This window comes from Artemia franciscana, chromosome 3, assembly GCF_032884065.1.
Source record: "Artemia franciscana chromosome 3, ASM3288406v1, whole genome shotgun sequence".
In the NCBI taxonomy this organism is placed as follows: domain Eukaryota; kingdom Metazoa; phylum Arthropoda; class Branchiopoda; order Anostraca; family Artemiidae; genus Artemia; species Artemia franciscana.
In genome coordinates this window covers 53336331-53358715 of record NC_088865.1, presented here as the reverse complement: position 1 = coordinate 53358715, position 22385 = coordinate 53336331, and the positions used below count along the sequence as shown (strand labels likewise).

The following is a 22385-nucleotide window of genomic DNA, read 5'->3' as shown; positions in this document are numbered from 1 at the left end:
CAAATAATCTTCAAAGCATAAAACTGTCATAAATGACTATCAACAAATAAATGAAACTCAAAACGAATAGAAATTGCAATAAATAGCCGAGTCAGACTCAAAACGGGCAGAAATTGACATGAGTAAGGCCGATAACCCTCATGCCATCTCAAGACCAGAACATGATTTGCGCTTTACTGAAAAAATGGCTGTGGATTGACAGTTTAATTGACATATGCTGATATTTATTCCTTAAAGTTTGGATAATTTGTTATTTAGGACATTAAAAAAAGTAAAAATATTTAAAACGTGCTTTGTTTTCAGTCTTTTTAATTATATCCCTCTTTGGCTTCCTGTCTTTTTGATCATATCCCTTATCATTTCCTGAATTTCCTAGCTTAATCTACTCAGTTATTCCTGTGCTACACCCTTTTGACAATCCGTACACACATAACGTGTTTTGATTTAGTTCAACACTCCCCTCAACATTCTTTGAAAGGCTCAGTCGAATGCCCTTCGTCTTCTTGGAAACTAAAGTTTGAAACAGCCATACCTTTCTCACTAACATATACTACGTATAAACAATGAACGAATTGCCTCAGCTCTGGTCCTGAGGACTGCGGGGAGTTTGACATGCCCAAAGACATTATTACTGAACCTTTCAACAAAATTTCGATCGGATATATTTTGGTAATGATAGGCTTGGGGGCTGATTACCCTTCATTCATTTTTGATTCTTAAAAAGGGGACTAAAAGTCTACACAACCGTCCGCTCCATAAGAACTTTAAATGGCTCGGGGCATAAGTTGCAACTCTTGTTCATGGGCTCTGGAGGATTATTTCAATCCTAAATACATTGTTATATGATTTTCAGACTATTGCTAAGAAAATGGCTATCTTACAATTTATATTGAACGCGTTTGGGGAAAAGAGGATGTCAGGGAGGGTTGCTAGTTGCTCTTCATCTTGTTTAAATCTTAAAAGTGAAATAGAACTATACATTTTCAATCAAATGAGCCTCTTCTAAAGTTCACACGGCCACCCTCACCTTTGAAAACTTATATGCCCCTGGGGCAAAACTTACAACCCTTACCCCCAGACTCTGAAGGATTCTCAACCCCAAAGGCCTTAACCTATGATTTCCGGCCTATTTTCGAACAAATGGTTATCTCAAAATTTCTATCGGATACATTTGTGGAAAACAGGCACGTATGCAGGAATTTTTTTCGGCAGATGGGGGGGGGGCAAAACCCTCGAAGCAGCAGATATATTTTTTTTTATTTAGCAACTAAATAAATGCAAAAAGCACCTATATTGGAAAATACAGATTAACTTTAATCCGTAGTATTGTAGCGGATGGGGGGAAGAAGACTAAAGCCTCAAAAGTACGTCTCAGGCTCAGCTTGTGTTCATAGCGATTTAGAATTAATTATGATTAATCTATTATATCCCACTGAAAGGGAACTTTTAGGGTTAACAGTGAAATATGTGTGCTGTGGGGGGTATTTCTTATATTGCGAAAACATCGATTTTAATGAAAAATTATAATTTCAATAATTGATCCATTAAACGCTGTGCTTTATCCTGAAAAGGGGGAATAAACGCCCTAATATCAAGGATAATTCTATTTTGCTGTGGAAAGCAAACTCTCTGTACGAAAAAAATAACATTACAATCGCTTATTACTTCAAAGAGGGTAAAAAGTTAGACAGAAAATGGGTTAATAATTGGGCGGTGACTTGACCGGATAATTGCATGCTGTAAAATCCCCAAAAAAGCTTCACACATGCATCTTGATTCTTAATAAATGTCCTACTTTTGCCAGAAATCCCAAGAAACCATGGGGAAATTAAACATTTCACAAAATTAGGGGGGGGGGCTGAATCCCCCCCCCCCTGCTTACATGCCAGATGGAAAATATGACTTGAGGGGAGGGACTACTCTTCCATCACCATGACTCATAAAAATGGCACTAGAACATCTGATTCCCAATCAAATGATCCCCCTCTGGAGTTTTTACGACCATGCTTTCCATATAAACCTTATATGCCCTTGGGGTATAACTTACAACCTTTACACTGAGGGCTTGTAGGGGGGAGTGGCTCTCATCTCTAAAGACATAATTTCCAGACCTTTCAACTACGCTGAACAAAATGGTAATTTTCAAATTTTTATTAGATGTGTTTTGGGAATTAAGGGGGTGTGGGTTTGGGGGCTGGTTGCCCTCCAATCACTTTTGACTATTAAAAGGGGCACTAGCCCTTTCAATTTGCAATAGAACGACCCTTTTTCGAAGTTTTTACGACTACAATTCGCCATCTAAAAATTTCTATCAGATGCATTTTGGGAAAATGCGAGGTGTTTGGAGATTATCCACCCTTGGATCACTTTTAATCTTAAAGAGGGTAGTTAAACTTCCGATTACCAGTCCAATGAGCCCCTTCGAATTTCTTATGATAACCCTTTCTATAAAAACCTTATATGCCCCCAGGGCGCTACAACCCTTGCTTTGAGGACTCTGGACGATTGTTATCCTCAAAGACATAGTTTCCGGACCTTTCAACTACGTTGAACAAAATCACTGTCTCAAAATTTTGATTGGATGTGTTTGGGGAAAGGGCGGGCTTGGGAGGGGGTTAGTTGCCCTCGAATCACCTTCGACTATTAAAAAGAGCATTAACCCTTTCAATCTCAAATCGAATGAGCCCCTTTCTAAGTTTTTACGACAACTCCTTCGACTCGAAGTGCCGTGATCCAAAATAAAAAAAAAAAAATAATAATGATAACACATTATGCCCACATCGCTATTTGCTTAAGCACCCCTATTGTGCTGCCTATGAAAAGGTTCTATAATATTATATTCCAACCGTTCATTTGTCATGTGGCTTACGACTGAAAAATTTGCAGTTGTAGGTATTTCTTGTTAAAAAGCCCAGGTTCTTGGGTTACTTGTGCCAGCTACAAGAGCAATGCTTCCTTCTTCGCATGAAGAACCAGTTAAGTAATGTTATGGGAATATATATCAATTTTTGTTGTTCAGTTTTGTTGACTCTGTTATACAATTTATATAGTACTTTACACTGGCTAGCATATATTTATGCACTGAACAAGTGTCAGTGAAGCTAAAAAAAAGAAGGGAAAATTTGTTGGTAAGTATGAGTTCATGTCACAAGTATGCAGCAAGAGCAGGGACGTTCGCTTCCTTCTTCAATTAAGGAACTGGTAAAGCATTGTGGCGGGGACGTACAACGTTGATTTAGTGATCTGCTTAATATCTTCATCTAGCTCACGGCGAATGTTGTGTCTGCCGAACGTAGCTTTTCAATCCCGACAAGACTTAAAAATTGGCAGCGGATATAAATGGAGCCAGTCTGGATCAGCGGCTTAGTTATTTTAGATGTCTATTCTGGAATTCATGTCAGCACTGAAAATGTGAACATTCATCTTCCAAATAGTAGTTCCGGCAACCTCCACTTCAGTTTGACAACAATTATGGTACAAACAAATCTTTTTCTGCACTGTTTATTTTATTAATTTTAATAAAAAATGAAAACAAAGTTTGCAAGAAAAGTGAGGAGCCACAAGAAGAGCAGACGTGAAATCCTACAATAATTCAAACTTAAAACAACCAATAAATCCTTTTTTATAACCTCTTCCCACTCCATTTGGGGACAGCCTGCTTTTGTTTGGCCTCAGACGGATGTCACAAAATTTCAATCTTTGACAATTTGTTCTCCTTCATCCGTAAAATGAATTCTCCTTCCGTTCAATCACAACCTTCCTTTCATTATTAATGTAAGGAAAAAAGATTTTCTGACAAAAGTAAAGAGTTAAGTAGAAACTTAAATCTAATATAAATTACTGCTTCGGAGCTTATACAGCATGTTCTAGAAAAACTGTTTAAAAAAAACTGACTCCTGATATTTTCCATGTTCTTTTTATGTTCATCCCAAGAATGATCGTATCGAGCCAATGGTCCTAGAAGATTGGGGGATAACTCATTCGAACGAAATCAAAGGTTCTAGTGCCCATTTCAAATAGCCAAAAATATTGAAGTAGAGCTGGCCCCCCTTCCATGCCCATCCCTCCCCAAACCCATTCGATCACAATTTTAAGATAGCCATTTGATTCAGCATATTCGAAAGGTCCAATGGAGATTGTATGATATAGGCCCTACCGCTCAAGTTGTTCATCCATTGACACATTATAGAACCGGTTTTTTTCGTAAGTTTCTTTCAGCTTAGCGTGAGGCAAAACAAAGAAAAGTGACAGAATAGATGGAAATTATATAATTTGGGCTATATATTTGCACATTAGGAGGGGGGTTAAAGTATTTGGACAGTTTGAAGTTAGAAAACAATTCTTACTTCATAATATAGAGAATAATTGTACCCAACGAATTAGGCATGCAGACCCTCTTTAATTTACCCCCCCCCCCTAATGTGTAAATATGTTGTTTCTAAAGTATTATATTTGTATGATATTTAGGTATATTTCATTAGGACTGAGCTTCAGAGAAACATACTAGAAGAATACTCGGTAGGGGCTATATCTTACAATTACCTCCTCAATAACTATGCTTTTGATAAAGAGATGACCCCCCATAGTCCCTGAAGAAAGAAATGTGAGTTACGTAATTTGACCATGTTGTCCATATATAGTATTTGCTACTCCGAAATGTCCGGAAATTTTTCGGGGTAACTTTCTGAGAGAAGGAATTCTGGGGAGGGAATCCCCTGACATAAATCGAGAAAAAACACATGTCTCAAAAAACGAGTTTTTTCAACTGAAAGTAAGGAGCCACATTAAAACTTAAAATGAACAGAAATAATTCTACTTGCTTAAGTTACACACTCAATTTTTTACTTTTTGTTCTGGTTGTTTAGGAACGATTACTCAAACACAATAGCCCTTGATTTTGAATGAGAAGATATTTTTAAAAGCCTTACGAATTTAGCATAAAGAACGAGTGTTCAGGAAGGGGCAACCCCTCTAATATATAGAATAATCTCTGTTTGTTTTAAGTTTTTGTGCTGCTCCTTACTTTCAGTTGAAAAAACTTTGTCTTTTAATTTAATTTCTGATTGTTTTTTTTTTTGTTTAAATAGCGCCAGGAAACCCCTCTCTCTTTCCACGGGGGCTGAAAAACTTGTTTTTTATTTAATTTTCAGTTACATTCCACCTCCCCATTAACCCCCCATTTTTAATTTCCAGTTAAATTTCCATTATAAATATGGGAAAATATATGCCACCAAACATTACTTTACACCGAGGTTGATTGGGATACAACGTCACCTTCTGGTAGACAAGCTGGTGGCAAAAGTAGAAAGACCCCAACTTACCCCCTTAGAGGCCGAACTTCCAAAAAGTACAATCACGATATTAGCTCGGAATCTCCAACTAATTTGGTTGAGATTCGACGACCCATTCTTGATGACAAAAGACTAAGATCGTTTTTTCTCCTCACAGATGTTGAATAGGTCGAACAAGTTTGGCTGAGATCTGAAAAAACTCCAATTTTAATGAGCTATGTTTAGGGATTTCCACCCCTCATTCTATCCCCCACTGAGCTTATATCTGGTCCTGATGTTCAAACGGCCTGACTGTAGGATGGGGGGGGGGTATCAAAGAATTTGCACTAAAGGGTTCAGAAATGTTGAAGCTTCTGCACAAATTTAAAGAATCTAGTCTTGCGCAGCATGTTTAATAAATCGGAAGAGTGGGTTCAACAATTTCAAATACTTCAACTTTGACGTAGTTTAATGTCCCTGAAAACCAGTGCCAATATTGTTTTGTTCTGATTTTAATTCATAACATAGGCTTACTCATTAATCTTTTTTGTTCCTATTAAACAAATCAGGTTCCAAATGCGCACGCCTCTGAATTCAGCCAATAGGCTGGGGAACAAGAATGGCGTCATAGACATACCTCAGCCATTACACAGAATAGGACAGAAGATTCGTATGTTATTTTAAAACTAGTTTATGCCTGAGTTGAATAATAAAACACTTAAAACAAGAAATGTGAGTTTAGATTGAGTTTACTCTTATAATTTGCTTTATTTTTGTAAGCTCATAACTTATGTATTTATTACTTGGGGTAGTCCTACAATTACAATAGCATAATTTGTTACAAACCTAAGTTTTTATTTCGCCTAGGAAATGTTCATCTTCTAGGAAAGGCCTAGGCAGAGATTTTTTTTAAATATATACCATAAACCTAGAAAGAAAATAATTTGCCCGAGAGTCTCTTCTGACGATGCGAAACCGTATTCACGAATAATTTGATTAGGATTAGTGAGGGGTTTTCAAATGACCCTGTTCTCCTCACAGTTTTCAAGGGATGTTGACAGCATTGTAGACTCGCTTTGTAATGACTTAAAAAATTGAGACGAACAGACCACAGTGGGCTTGTCCAACAGATGACCTACAGGTTACTAGGCTAGCACTCATTGCCACCAATTCTTAATTGAGAGAAACTTGGTTGCATCACTATGATTGTTTTTTTTTGTTTTTTTGAGGATTGGTGGTGCTGAACCCAAAATTATCCTTGGTGTCCTTCCTTCCCCTGAGATATAGCCTACGAACTAGCAAATGACTAACCAAATAGCTTTAAAAAATTGGTTAAAGTTATAAAATCCCTATTAGATGTGTTGTCCAGCCAGGGGCGTAATTTCCCATGGGGCAGGGAGAGGCAACTTCCCCTCCATATCCTAGTTTGTTCACAGATCCCCCCCCCCTTCTGAAATTTATTGCTTGGAAAAAATCTTGTCAAAACTAAGGTAAGACTGCATAGTTTAAGCATCCAGAGAAATAGGTAAATTTTCTTTAGCTTATCTTTGCCTTTGTGGTTGCCTACTATATGGATCATTTTTCATTTTTCACTGTCATGTTGTCTTGATTAGGAGGTAAAGGCTCCAGCTTTGCCCCCTCCCAAGGATTTTGACGGAATTATGCCATTGTGTCCAGCTTTCTCATACTCATTTTGGTAAATATTTCGCAGTTCATATACTTGATTTACCATTAAAGTGATCATATCACCCGATGCCTTTTTTATGTTCTTTACGAATATAATAATCGCTTCTATCGTAAATTCAAATTTGAGCACTTTTTGACCTAATCCAACTAACCGAACTATAAATAATTTCAGCCCCGAGAAAACGTTGCATTATTTTGTCGAAAACGACCGATAACGCATACTTTAATTTAAAATTCTTCATTTTTAAGAGCTCAAAAAGGGCTTAAATTTGAATTTTTGATAGAAGCGAATATTGAATTCTTAAAGAACATAAAAAAAGGCATCGAGTGGCATGTTCACTTTATTGGTAGTCAATTATGTGAACTGCAAAATATTTACCCTGAGTTTTATGGAGGCAAAGAGCTGGTCATCATGTTTCGCTAGAAACAATTGTAAAGTTCTAGTCACTTGCACTTCAACTAGTCTACTTCGATTGAGCTGGAATTTTTAGTATCTTTTTAAAGTTATTCCAAATGTCGGTTAAGATTTTCAAAGAACTTGCTCCGTTTTCTTAGAATTCGCTTGGAGAAGATCTAGTCAGGTTTTAATCCTGCATAATTAAATCAGTCTTGGGTCTTACTGAGGTTTTAATTATTAATGTATGCATAAAAGTAAAAAAAAGAACTGACAGTCAATTTATCTTTTGACTAATAACTTGTTCATTTACAGTAATTTTTAAACAGATAGGTCTCTGGGCAGTCATTTTAGTTATTGTCTTGAACTAATAATTTTATTAACAGTGCGATAATGAACTGATATACTAATTCTTTGAATATAACTCAGTAATTAGGCTACCTTTTAATTTCCATTGTTTCAATGTATAAGGGCTAAAAAGGTATTCAGTTTCATTATAAATGGTAATCACACATGAATACTGTTTAAAAAAATGTCGTAATAATGCATTTTTGGTGATTTTAGAACCGCCCCTCCAAGTAAGGGATATATACCTCTGAGATAGTTATGAAAGTTTTTCTTTACAGCTGAGATGAATTTGTCATTTGCTGGATGTGGTTTTATGGGTATTCACCACGTTGGAGTTGCGGCTTGTCTTCGAAAATATGCACCACATCTCCTTTTTGAGCGAATTTAGGGTGCAAGTGCTGGTGCAATGGCAGCTGCATGTCTTTTGTGCGATGTACCTTTAGGTAAGTGCTGAGCTCCATTTTCTTGAATCGCTGAATGATTTCGTGCTGTTATAAAAAAAAGTGTCCATAGAAGTATTGGATTAATAAGTGTGAGACATTTTTTTCAATTATCTTGCATTTTGGCGTGCATGCTAATACTTTGGGTGTTTTTTATAATATAGTTTTATAGAAACAAATGGGTTCAGAAAAAAAAAAAGTAATCAACCACTGCGTTGCCTCCAAAAGTGACGAGGGGGGGGGGTACCGACTTTCAGAAATCACTTGCAAAAGGTGGCATGTGTCAAATGTTGTGGGACTGTGCCACGCGTGACGGAACTGTGGTACACATGGCTCTCCAAGATATACAATGGGTGGTTGAATGTGGTGATTATCTCTTATCAAGAAGCAATGAATGATCTATGTATAGCATAAAAGATTCGCTTCTTTTTTGGTATTCAAGAATGTCTTGTGCTAAATTCTATGTATCCTACTTGGGGGTGCTTACGTGTTATAGCGACCATACCAAAGAAGTGAAGTTACGTAAATTTCAATGAAATTTACCAAAATATGATGAAAATATAATACTTTAGTAACAAAATAAAGGAAAATATAACTGAGAATTATGAAAAGCAGGCCGCCCAGAACGCATATCAAATACCTAACCTAACCACCTCTATATATTAAATATCTAATTAAAACATAAAAAAAGGTAAAGGATACGGCATTAGACTTTAAAGTCCGTACCGGCGGTGCTGATCTCCGTTTCTTGGAACTTCAGCCAGGAAGTGCAATGGGGGGTTGGCGGCCAGCCATCCTGTGCTTTCGCACACCCGTCCTGTTTACCTTCCCCAGATTTCTCCAGGTACCCATTTAGAGCTGGGTCGACTCTGGCTAAGCTTACAGAGTCTTACCCCCGTCTCAAACTGAAGAATTGGGTACACTGGGACATACCGGAATCACGAATGCGTGATTCCGGCGGAATCACGAATTCGGTTGAATATTTATTGTGGTGAGCTTGTGCACGCATTACGTCTCGCTGAACAGTCAGCTGTACCATTTAGACGAGTGTGGCCTGGTACCGAAGTACCAGGCTGGTCTGCAAATGTTAATCTTCAAAACGCGTGTAGTTCGGCAAAATTCTGGCTTTCGGTTTGGCGTGAGGCTGGATGTCCTCGAGACGGGTGGGTGAATAAGCTTCGAATTCATAGTAAACGTAAATTCGCGAAAGAACTTTCACTACACCGTAGTGCAATTATTCGTTCTTCATCTCAGGCTATCCTTACCCACCCAAATAAACTTTGGTCTTCATTGTTTAAAGAAAGATCTCATGTAACAATGACCTCAATATCTCGAGATAATTGGGTTCAGCATTATAGAAATGAATTTTCGGCTCCTGATATCAAGCTACAAAAAAGCTTCGGTGTGAAACTGGATGATTTCTTCTCACGAAAGCGAGAAGAAAACAGTCCGGGTGTTAAAATTACGAGGTGTTCTATCCGTTCTGCTATTAGAAAACTAAAAAAAAGAAATCGCGCGGTTGTGATGGTATATCAATTCAGCACCTGCTGTTTTGCAGCGAGCTGTTCCTTGAGCACCTTGCCCTGCTTTTTCAAATAATTTTTAACCTGGGTATAGTGCCTGATTCTTTTTCAATAGGAATATTAACACCTGTGCCTAAAAAGGGAAAGCCACTTAGCCAGTGCTCGTCTTTCCGACCTATAACTGTGGCTACAGTTTCTTGTAAGTTATTTGAGGCACTTATTGTCGATGAACTGCGGTCGAAATGCACAGTCCCAGACCATCAATTCGGTTTTAAGCCTAGTCTTGGTAGTGGTCACGCTCTTTCTGCTCTTGTTTCGGCTTTGATAGATGCTGAGAAAAGCGGTGAGAGCATAGCTCTCGCTGCACATGATGTCAGAAGGGCCTTTGATTCACTAATTCATGAGCAGATTATTTTAGATATGGGCCTAGTAGGTGTTGATCCAAGTATGTTAAACCCTTTATATGATATGTATAAAAATTTAAAAGCTAGGTTTAAGCTACCAATAACACCAAACCTGACAAATAACCCGGTACTCCCCGTTGAAAAAGGTGTAAGGCAGGGTGCATTGACATCACCTACCGCATTTAATAACAGCATCGTTAAACCACAATCTAAGTCAAATCTGACATACATTCTGAGAGGAATTGATCTATCGTTAATAAGCTATGCAGACGATGTACTTAATTTGAGCCGCCTCCTTCACGGTTTAGAGGAGAATTTTATCCAGCTTCAAGTAGAATATGGAAAAATAGGCCTTCAGTTTAACGAAAAGAAATCTGATGTGTTGTTATTTAATGCTAAGCAAGGGTCTGCTGTTGATGTTAGGCTGGGTGGTGCTACTGTTCGGCTTGCCGAACACATAGTTTATTTGGGGATCCCTATTGGTCGGTCTATGCTTGAAACACGTTATCTTTTGCAGAGTCATCTGCAGAAGCGGATCTCTTTAGCGTATAGCCGTGTTGTAGTTTATAAGCATCAGTTTGATCGGCGGATTTTGGCCCATCTATATAATGCAATGGCACTACCTCATTATCTGTATCTAAGACCTTTTTGGAGGATTTTCCAAAAGGAAGATAAGAAAAAATTGCGGTCTACATATTATAAATATGCAAAGTACCTCTTACGGCTTCCACCATGGACAAGTAACCGTATTGTGACAAGTCGGTATGGGATCATCAACCCTAATGAAGTAATATTAGCCCAGATCGCCAGATATAACTCTAATATTGTTACTCATCCTTGGGCAATTATTTTGAGGCAATAGGTTTTTTGTTTTTTGTAGTTAGATACTCGAGTGTTCTTTATTTTTCTTGTGTGTTGTGTATTCTTTTATAGTGAGTTTTTTTTTTTTTTTTTTTGATGGGAAATAAATATGCATGTATGTATGTATGTATTCCTGTACAGTGATATTTAAAGTTGTATGTATGCAAAAGCGGTTCAGTGCTTCATCGAATGTTCTTTATAAATTATTCCATTGTTGTGATGTTTCTTTTCTTTTTTTTTTTCTTTTTTTTTTCTCATATTCCTTTTTTTTGTCGTTTTGTCTGTATACTCCGTCTCTGTTTACTTTGTATTGTATGACGGGTTAGAAATAAAATAAATAAATAAATAAAAAAATAAATACCCGCAATTAGTTTCTCTCGGTCAGGCTAAGCTGATAATTTCTGAGTGGACACAGAAAACTGGTTTCATTAATGATCAGGAACAAAGTGTGGTCGCTATAACACGTAAGTACTGCTTGGGTTTTAGGAGGACGGTAGGGGGGAGTTTCAAACTGGCTATGTGCCAAAAATGTAGAAACATTGCAAAATTGTTTCATATTTTGAAAATTGTTACTTCTGGGAAGAAAAATAATCTTAAAATCTCAGCCCGGAAACCTAGAACGAGTGAATATAAAACTAGATTAGTATTGAATCAACATTTTAGCCGAGAAGACAAAAATATGTAAAAACTGTTTTTTCCTAATAAAATAGTTCTGCTCAGTCTGCTGTTTTATTAAATTTGATATAGTTGACAAGGTAATTTGTTGTTAATTTTTAACATGCCTTATAAAAATGGTATACAATAGGCCTGGGGCCATTGCTGTGATAACTATAATCCTGTAGCCCTTATAATGTAATGCAATGCAGATAATTCATAGAAAAAAATGTCCGCCATATTCAGCCATTATTTCTTCTCTATCGAATCCGTCAATTGTAGGTCAAGCTATCACTTTCACTTGTAACTTCGACTAGACCTTCTCTTTCTTCTTCCATCATTCTTTGTGTTAACCCCTTAACCCTTTCCAAGGAGTTATATTCCACTTGGGTTTTGTGTACATTAAAAGTAAGACGAGAGATCCGATTTACGTTAGATACATGTTCCGGTATAAAGGGGTAGTTTACGCTGTAAGTGTCAGGGACGCTTATTTGCGAAAGTGTGAGACTTGTCTCTAGAGTGTTCTACATTTATAATCTATACTATAAGTATCTCTTTTGTCAGCCTACACAAACTGGGTACGGAGCCTCCTGTCAACCTAGAAACAACTGATTTGATTTGACTCGTGATTAGAAAGTTTTTAATTCATCTTAGTTTATGAAATTTATAATTTTTATTGTTTTTTTTTTCTTGTCGCTGCAAAACAAGCTCAGAACATTTAATTTTAAGTTCATCAAATGTGTCTAAAACAAAAGCAAACCTCATAAATTTCTATCTGTCATTTGTTCTACACCCGTCACTTGTTTTATATTATTCCATAAAATGTAACTTGAGTATATGCTGTGTCAGTCGACATAACCTGGGTTTGGGGCCTCTTGTCACCCTAAAATACGGCCAAATTAATTTGACTAGTGATTAGAAAGGTTTCGATATATTTTAATTGCATCAATTCTACAATTTTTATCGCTTTGTTTCTTTGTTCCTGCAGATAAAGCTGTAAAAATTATGGCCTTTTATTTGAATAAGTGCTAGAAACCCAGGTCACCTAGAATAGAAAGGTGAGTTAGAATGTTACATCCTTCCTCCTTTCTAAACTAGATGACTGGTACAAAACTTTCATAAAATTTGACCATTTACATTAAACTAACTAAACAAGGGTTCTTCCATATGGCACTACACTTATAAGTTCACTACTTATTCACAACTTATTTGTCACTTACTACACATAGTTTAGGGAATTTCTCACATGTCAAGTCTCTGTATCGGCTTCACAAGCCGGCTACTACGGGTTATGTATGGGGAGTTTTGGGGTTCTTCTTGGGTTGGGTGATTGATTGCTTGGTGCTGGAAGGAGTGTGTGGAGCGCTGAGCTACACTCGAAATTTATAGGTTAGGGAAGGGTCTCTATCGGTGTTACAGGTGGGACGGGGGCTATTGATGATGGGCTTTTAGGTGCAGGTGAAGTTTCGGCTTTAGGGCTGTCCTCATCATGGTCTGCAAGGTCTGGTGATTGAGGTTGCTGGTTCAGTGTTTTTATGTATCACCTGTTGGGTCGGTAAGTTCTTCCATCAGTTGTTTCAATTATGTACGATCTTGGGTTTACAGCTACTCTTTTAACGTTTCTGGCTTGCCAAAGTTTCAAAATTCTGAGATAGCCATTTTATTCACCATAGTCTAAAAGCCTGATAACTATGTCTTTGGGGACGAATTACTCCCCATCAGTCCCCGTTGGAGGGGCTGCAATTTACAAACTTTGACCTGTGTTTACATATAGTAATGGTTACTGGGTAGTGTACAGACGTTTTCAGGGGGATTTTTTTTTGGTCTGGGGGAGTGAGATGAGAGGGGGGGGCTACGTGGGAGGATATTTCCATGGAGGACCTTCTCATTGGAGAAGAGACTTTCAATGGAGGGGGCACAAGATTTTTTTACATTATTTAAAAAAAAACAATGAAAAAATAAATATGAAAAGTTTTTTCTACTAAAAGTGAGAGCAGCATTAAAACTTAAAAAAACAGGAATTTTTCCGCATATGACGGGTTTACCTCCTCGTAATACCTCGCTCTTTACCCTAAATTCTTTTTAGTAATTTCAACTATTTATTCTATGGCCTTTGTGATTCATGGAATTCTTAAGGAATTGGGACAAAATTTAAGCTTTAGTGTAAAGAGCGAGGTATCGACGAGGGGTGAGGCCCCTCATATACGCAATAAAAACATACGAATTTAGAAGTTCGCTAAATAAGTTGACTCGTAAGTTAAGTAAATTTTTTGCCTATGAAAACGTTCGTAAATAATTAAAAGCTCTGCCTTTTTAAGTAATCAAAAAATGGGAAGGGAAACTAGGCCTCTCCCCTCGCTCCTTTTTTCTCCAAATCCCCCGATTAATTGCAATTAATTCATATGAAAATTTCGTTCTAATTATTTATTTGCGGATAATCAAGAACAAAACATGCATTAATTCAAAAACGTCCAGAAATTAAATAAAAAAAACAAGTTTTTTTAAATGAAAGTAAGGAACATCATTAAAACTTAAAACGAATAGAATTTACTCCGTATATAAAATGGGTTTTCCTCCTCAACACCCCGCTCTTTACGCTAAAGTTTCTTACTGTTTTAAAAAGTAGAGTTAAGAGAAAGAGTCAAACTTTAGCGTAAAGAGTGGGGCGTTGAGGAGGAAAGCCCCTTTTATATAAGGAGTAATTTCTGTTGGTTTTAAGTTTTAATGTTGCTCCTCACTTTCATTTAAAAAAAAACTTATTTTTTATATTTAATCCGTAGCTTAAAACGATTATTGCGGATATTGCAGAAAAATCTCAAAATTGTTTTCAAATAAAAAAAAAGGCTGATTTAAACTCCCTAACTTTGTTGCTTTAGGTTTTATAGTCTTTGTTGCTTTATTCCCTAAGCCCGAAACTGAGACTTTTATGTCACTTATTTTCAGAAAGGCAACAAAAATGAAAAATAGAAAGGCAATAATCGTATACAGAGCAATAACATGCGCAATGATCTATAAAAATTAATGAATATTCCTCAGAAAACAAACAAGAACTTACAACAGGAATTTTATAAGAAAAATCACCTGAAAACAAGGAGCGGCATTAAAAATTAAAACAATAGAAACAATAACATAATAAGGGGGATTGTCTTTTTTAAGCACACGACTATTCACGCTGAAGTTTTTTAGTACTTAAGTTTCTCATTGTTCTATTTAAATGACAATTGTGTTTCTGGTGTCGTTCTCACAGAATCGAAACTACAATGAAACTTAAGCGTAAAGAAAGAGCAGACAATGCCTGTCATATATGTAATATTTTTGTTCATTTCAATATTGCTCCTTATGTGTACTTTCAAACGAAATTTTCGTTTGAAACTTCTTTTCATATAAGATTGGGTCCACAAAGAGAAAGTTAAAACGAATAAAAGGAATTTTGTTTAGGAATTCTGGCAAATCCTCCCAGTGTAACATTTCCCCTCTAATTTTATCCCTTGGAAACCTCTTTCCAAATGGAATGTTCTCCATGCTGCAATCCTCCTGCAGAAAATCCGATCCTTTACCAGAAAAAAAAACTTGCTTCCAGATAACAGATATTATACGTAAACAATGGGCATATTTTATATTTTCATGACCTTTCCCCAGGGCCTAGGGACGGTCAGATTAACTTAATTAATAAGGCAAAGTTATTGAGTCTCTCAACTATGCTGAGCAAAATGGCTACGGTATGTCTAAATTTTGATCAAGTGGGGTTTTTTAGGGGGGGGGGTGAAGACGTGGAAGGGGGGCATAGTTGCAATTCACATGAAATAAATACATCTTCTGGGGAAATCAAAATTTTTGCAGATAGGAGCTGTAACCTCTAAAGTTGCACTCTCCGATATAATGAATCTGATGGTGTTATATTCGCTAATGTTCCTTAAGATTTTTAAGCCGTATTTTCGCCTTTTTTCAGAAATTACGCAAATTTTCTGCGGCTCATAGTATTTGAAGAGTAACACTAAACTTGTTGAATCTTGTATGTTTGGTGTTATCATAATAAGCCAATCTTTTTAATATATCTTCTTTTTTTTAGAGTTTCGGTTAGTATCGAGCCGCGTTGCTTCTTGCTCACACTTCGTTACCATGAACTGTTTGATGACTGCCATATTTACATAGAACATTAAATGCTGAATATAAAATTATCAGATATTTTATTAATTATCGCATAAAATAAAGCAATGAAAATCACTTCAAAATATTTTGTTTTTGGTGTACCGAAACCAAAATAAGAATAGTCTCAAAAATAAATTGGGAAGCTCCTGACTGTGATTTATCAGCAATTAGGAATTCCCTTCAAAAACTTTCCAGACAAGGAATAGAAGTTAAGTTCCTGCATGTACCCAGCCACTGTGGAATCAAAGGAAATGAGGTAGCAGATTAGACTGTACAACAGGCAGGAGATAGCAAATATTCGGAGTTTACCAAAAGACTATAAGGGGTATAATGAGGAGCAGAATCAATCGTATTTGGACCAAATTATCTACACAACTTTCTTCCCCATTTCAATCTAGATTGGCCAGCACTATATATTTTCGAATCTGAGCTGAGTCAGTTAATTTAAATAAAGAAAAATATAGAACCAAGCAGTCACAAAGTCGCAATATCAACTTCAGTGTCAAGGTTATCACTGCGGAATGAAACACAGATGGTCAACTGCTTGATTAGGTCCACATCTGTGATTTCATCCATTGTTATGGAAAATGTCCTTTTGCTGAACTCGTTCAACAATCTTTTCTTAAAATAAGGTTCAAGGCCTTGACTCACTACGTTAGTGGGTTTCTTTTTCCCTTGTCTAACTTTGTTAAAAACGTTCTGATGGAGCAAGCTTTGCAGGAACGAGACGAGGGAGTTAGCAAGTGAAAACGGCAGGTTATTTTCAACTAGAAGCTAAGTAATTCTAGATTTGGTTTTGAGAACCGATGCTGCATTGTCGACACTTGTGAAATTACTAATTATAGATGCATTATTCTTCGGAATGGCTGCATTTTTCTTGGGGATTTTCGACATAGTATGCTTTGCCAAATCATTCCTTCCTTTTGAGTAGCTGGGTTCAGCATTGCACCATAAGCAAATTGCCGAATCACCACTTGTTTTTTTTTGTGAGCCAGCCTTTTAATATATCTTAAATTTCCAAAAATTTTAAGCATTTTTGAAAATATTTGTCACTTTTCTTCAAAATTTTTTTTTCGAACTGCTAGACAGGAGAGAGTCATTTGCAAGCGAGGAATCTGTATTATCATTTTAAAAAATTTCTAGATCATCATAACTACCCTTCATGGAGATAATATCTGGCTGAGAGTTGTGACTTTTTTTTTAGATAATGCTATAGCTTTGCCTTCGTTTGAATTTGGAAGATTGCTATCTGAAACAAAATCATCTGTATGAAAATTTCCCATTTCAGTGAACATAGCCAGTGACTTCCAGCCTGTAATTAAAACAGATAAGAATAAATAACCGAAAAAAATATTATAGTTCTTTTATAGTGAATACACGTGAACTATAAAATAAATAAGGGGCAATATTAAAATTTAAAACAAACAGGAAGTAAATTTAAACTTAAATCAAAAGAAATTTTTACGACAGTTGACCCATTATTGGTTTTTCATGCTGATTCTGATCTAGGTGTTTACCCCCCAGGAAAAACCCTTCGTGAAAGACAAAACAAAAATAAAAACCCCTCTCAATACCCCCCAAATACCCCCCGCAGATAAAAACTTCCCTTCTGAAAAACGCAACCCTTCGAACGCAACCCTGCTGAAATCCTTGTTTAATAAGAATGCATAACCTTGGTTTCAATCTATTTACTGCGGCTAAACACCTATTCTTGTGACAAAAAAAAAACCTAGCAAAATCTCAAATATTGCTACGAGGTCTCACAGAAATAATCAGTTTTTTAAGGGAGCTTGATTCCTTCATCCCAGAGCACGCTTCTTTCCTGCATTGAAAATCTATAATGCAACCCAAATTGTTCACTTGCACAACATACTGATGAGCTTCATGAGTTTCACTAATTTCAGAGAGATACCAATTAGTCCTAATTCGGGCAGAAAGGGAATCTTAGCAAGACGCTCTCTCTTAGAACCTCATAATGGGGCAAAATCTAACAAAAAACGGTCATAGTTACCAATCATACTCCACTGTAAAACTACAAGACACAGAGCATCTGCTCTCAAAAGGTACTGCAACCCCCATGATGTCCAAGGTAGAGGGCATTAAGTTAAATGAAAATAGGCAGAGAAACCAGAATAATATAAAAAGCTGGATAGGTGGTGTTGGCTGTTTTTCTCAGAGATTAACTTCAGTTTCCTCTCTTACTCCTAGTTAAATTAATTAACCCATTAAGTTTAAACTCATATTTGGGCCTGTTTTATTTTTAAACTCACAAAGTTAATTATAAGGTTTTGCAAGGACGAATCGTTTAGTCAATTTTTATTTCATAAAGTTTAACTATATTGAACAGTTTTTATTTAACTTATATTTCAGCAGTGAAGAGCTAATTCATCATTGCCGTTTGTGAAAGTCACTTTACAAAATAAATCCTAATAGTCAAATCTTTAAGACACGGCCATGCTTATTTTGATATCTTTTTTTTAATAATCTAAAAAGAAAAATAATAAATTAAATTAGATGTAAAAGAATGTTCAGAAAAATCATTGGGTTACAGTTTCTTCATAATTCGTCAAAATTCGTCATAATCAAGAATACTGGTTAATTATTAGGTAATCTGAAATAGGTAATTAGCTATTCGCCAATTTGAACATTTCAGCGTTTAAAATTAAACTTATCTAGATAATTAGCTTATTTAAAACTGAATCAGGAAAATAGTTATAGACTAATTTGAATACTCAAGCATTAGAATTAGCATTTGAAGATCTAAAATTAAATTCAGTACCAATACTACTAGAACTAATCGTCATTAAGGATAATGAAACATTAGATAATTTGAACTTAACTTTCAGCCAAATTCAATATTTAATGACTTGAAATTGAACTAATTGAATTAAACAATTAGCAAATTGAACCAGACCAAAACTGAGTAACACAAATAGATATTGACTAATTTGTATATCGAAGGTTTGAAATTGACTATTTGAACATTGTCCTAATTAAGAATTAAATAATACATTTTTTTTCAACTGAAAATAAGGAGCAACATTAAAACTTAACGAACAGAAATTATTATATAATAAGGGGTTCGCTCCCTATTCAATGCCTTGCTCTTTACACTTAAGTTTAAATTATGTTCGTATTCTTTGCGAATGACCCCTAAATCCCAAAGGCCATTTTATTAGAATAAATACCTCTTTTAAAAATAATGAAAAAACCTTATTGACTAGGGGCTAACCCCTCTCATACACGTAATAACTTTTGTTCGTTTTAAATTTATTGCTCCTTACTTTCAGCTGAAAAAAACTTTTTTTTTATTATTTTCTGATCGTTTTTAAATAATGCTGGAAAATCCGGTGCCTCACTCGTAAAAAATTCCCTTCCTCCATTGAAAGATCCTCCCACGTAACCCCTTTCCCCCAACCCCCCACAAAAGAATACCACCTGAAAACGTCAGCAAACTTCCCGATAACCAATGCTATATGTAAACAGTGGGCAAAGCTCATAACTTGCAGCCATTCCCCCAGGGATTGGGGGTGATTTCGTCACCCTCAAAAACATAGTTATTACATTTTTAGTGTATGCTGAACAAAATGGGCATCTCAAAATTTGATCAGGTAACTTCTGGTAAAAATGAGTGTAGGAGGGGACCTAGTTGTCCTCAGAATTTTCTGGGTCACTTAAAAGGGCATTGGAACTTTTAATTCTCTTTCGAATGAGCCTTCTCGCGATATTTTAGGACCAGTGGGTCGAAAAGATCAGCCCTGAAAAACAACAACAAATAAACACACATTATTGATCTTTCTTCTAGCAAAAAACACAAATTCCACATTTTTTTTACAGATAGGCGTTTGAAACCCCTACAGTCTGGTTCTCTGATACGCTGAATCTGTTGGTGTGATTTTCATTAGCACTCTATGAATTTAGGGAGTTTTTCCCCCTTTTTTCGAAAATAAGGCAACGTTGAGCTACAAGTCGACGCTTTAAAATTTGGCCTCGGTTCCACCCTCAGCCAAAATGGAAAGCCAATCTTCTTTGCATCACGCTCACTAGACTCTGCCGAGCAGAACTACTCGCAAATAGAGAAGGAACTTTATACTATCCTTTTCGGCTGCATACATTTCCACCAGTATCTCTACGGCCAAAATTTCAAGGTCGTCTGTGACCACAAACCCCTGCAAGTAGTCCATAAATAGCCCAATATCAAAGTCATCACCAAGACTGCAGAGGATGCTTTTAAGGATTCAACCATACGATCTCACAATAGCATTTCGCCCCGGCATGGAAATTCCCGTCGCTGATGCGCTGTCACGGCTAAACCTTCCCGAAGAAGATAAGAAAATGGAAAAAGAAATAGAATCATACATTCACTTCATCATATCTCTTCTACCAAGCAGCAATGCCTGACTCGAGAGACTGAAACAAGAGACAAAATCCGACCCCCAGTTAGCTGAGCTTGCCCAAGCAATCCAAAAAGGTTGGCCATCTTGCAGAAGAAACCTCCCTGTAACGCTCACCCCATTCTGGAACATCAGGCATGAACTAACAGTTGTAGACGAGATCATAATGAAAGGAGATCGCTTTGTCATTCCAAGAAATTCGCGGAAAGACATTCTTAGCTGCATCCATTCGTCACATTTGGGTATCGAAAAAACCAAGCAACGAGCCCGTGTAATAGTTTTTGGCCTAGAAGGACGAAAGATATTGAAGAATTCATCAAACACTGCCCTGCATGCTCCATTAACCAAAATTCCAACCAAAAAGAGCCCTTAATGCCACACAGCATACCTCATCTACCATTGAAGAAGGTCGGGTGCGATCTTTTCTACAAGAACGGAAAATACTACATCATTACTGTTGACTATTACAGTCACTTTTTTGAAATCGATATATCGGGAGAAAATGCAAATTCACATCACATAATATCCCGTCTTAACCCGCATTTCGCACGCTACGGAATCCCTCGTACCCTCATAACCGACAACGACCCCCAGTTCACATCCATGCTATTCCAGAAGTTCATTGATCATTGGGAAATCTCTCAAACCACATCATCCCCGAACTTCCCTCAGTCAAACGGACTAGCAGAAAGAACAGTGCAAACAGCCAAAGATATGCTTATAAAAACAGATATTGCAGGACATGACTTTAACTTAGCGTTGCTGGAGCACAGAAACACCCCGTTTGATGGTCTAGCATCCCCAGCACAACTGTTGATGAGCAGAAACCTAAGGTCAGTCGCTCCCTGCACTAAACAACTTCTCACACCAAAAACCATTCACCATAAGCGATTTCGACAAAATCGGATAAAACAACAGTCACGCCAAAGCAAATATCATGACAGACAGTCAAAGGAACTAAAACCTTTGCGAATTGGTCAAACGGTCCGAGCTCAAATTCATGGGAAACTTTGGCAAGCCGGAAACGTTAAAAAAGTAGCTGTAAACCCAAGATCGTACATAATTGAAACAACTGATGGAAGAACTTACCGACACAACAGGCGACACATAAAAACACTGAACCAGCAACCTCAATCACCAGACCTTGCAGACCATGATGAGGACAGCCCTGAAGCCGAAACTTCACCTGCACCTATAAGCCCATCATCAATAGCCCCCGTCCCACCTGTAACACCGATAGAGACCCTTCCCCAGCCTATAAATTTCGAGTGTATCTCAGCACTCCACACACTCCTTCCAGCACCAAGCACCGTTCACCCAACCCATGAAGAAACCCGAAACTCCCCATACATAACCCGTAGTAGCCGGCTTGTGAAGCCGTTACAGAGACTTGACATGTGAGAAATTCCCTAAACTATGTGTAGTAAGCGACAAATAAGTTGTGAATAAGTAGTTAACTTATAAATGTAGTGCCATATGGAAGAACCCTGTTTAGTTAGTTTAATGTAAATGGTCAAATTTTATGAAAGTTTGTACCAGTCATCTAGTTTGGAAAGGAGGAAGGATGTAACATTCTAACTCACCTTTCTATTCTGGGTGACTTGGGTTTCTAGCCCTTATTCAAATAAAGGCCATAATTTTTACAGCTTTATCTGCAGGAACAAAGGAAAAAAGCGATAAAAATTGTAGAATTGATGCAATAAAATATATCGAAACCTTTCTAATCACTAGTCAAATTAATTTGGCCGTATTTTAGGGTGACAAGAGGCCCCAAACCCAGGTTATGTCGACTGACACAGCATATACTCAAGTTACATTTTATGGAATAATATAAAACAAATGACGGGTATAGAACAAATGACAGATAGAAATTTATCAGGTTTGCTTCTGTTTTAGACACATTTGATGAAATTAAAATTAAATGTTCTGAGCTTGTTTTGCAGCGACAAGAAAAAAAACAATAAAAATTATAAATTTCATAAACTAAGATGAATTAAAAACTTTCTAATCATGAGTCAAATCAAATCAGTTGTCTCTAGGTTGACAGGAGGCTCCGTCCCCAGTTTGTGTAGGCTGACAAAAGAGATACTTTTAGTATAGATTAGAAATGTAGAACACTCTAGAGACAAGTCTCACGATTTGTCGCATTTTCGCAAATAAGCATCCCTGACACTTACACTGTAAACTACCCCTTTACACCGGAACCTGTATCTAACATAAGTCGGATCTCTGGTCCTACTTTTAATGTACACAAAACCCACG

The 22385-nt window shown here is 36.8% G+C and overlaps 1 protein-coding gene and 1 long non-coding RNA gene across 2 annotated transcripts in view; both read left to right on the top strand.

Moving 5' to 3' along the window:
* The window catches only part of LOC136025409 (phosphoinositide 3-kinase regulatory subunit 4-like), a 419187-nt gene that overhangs the window by 320289 nt on the left and 76513 nt on the right, over positions 1-22385 (top strand). The gene's annotated exons all lie outside the window — the stretch shown is intronic.
* Positions 5928-15812, top strand: LOC136024661 (uncharacterized). The gene is made up of 3 exons (XR_010616880.1): positions 5928-6002; positions 7977-8141; positions 15650-15812. It is a non-coding gene; the product is annotated as an uncharacterized LOC136024661 (long non-coding RNA).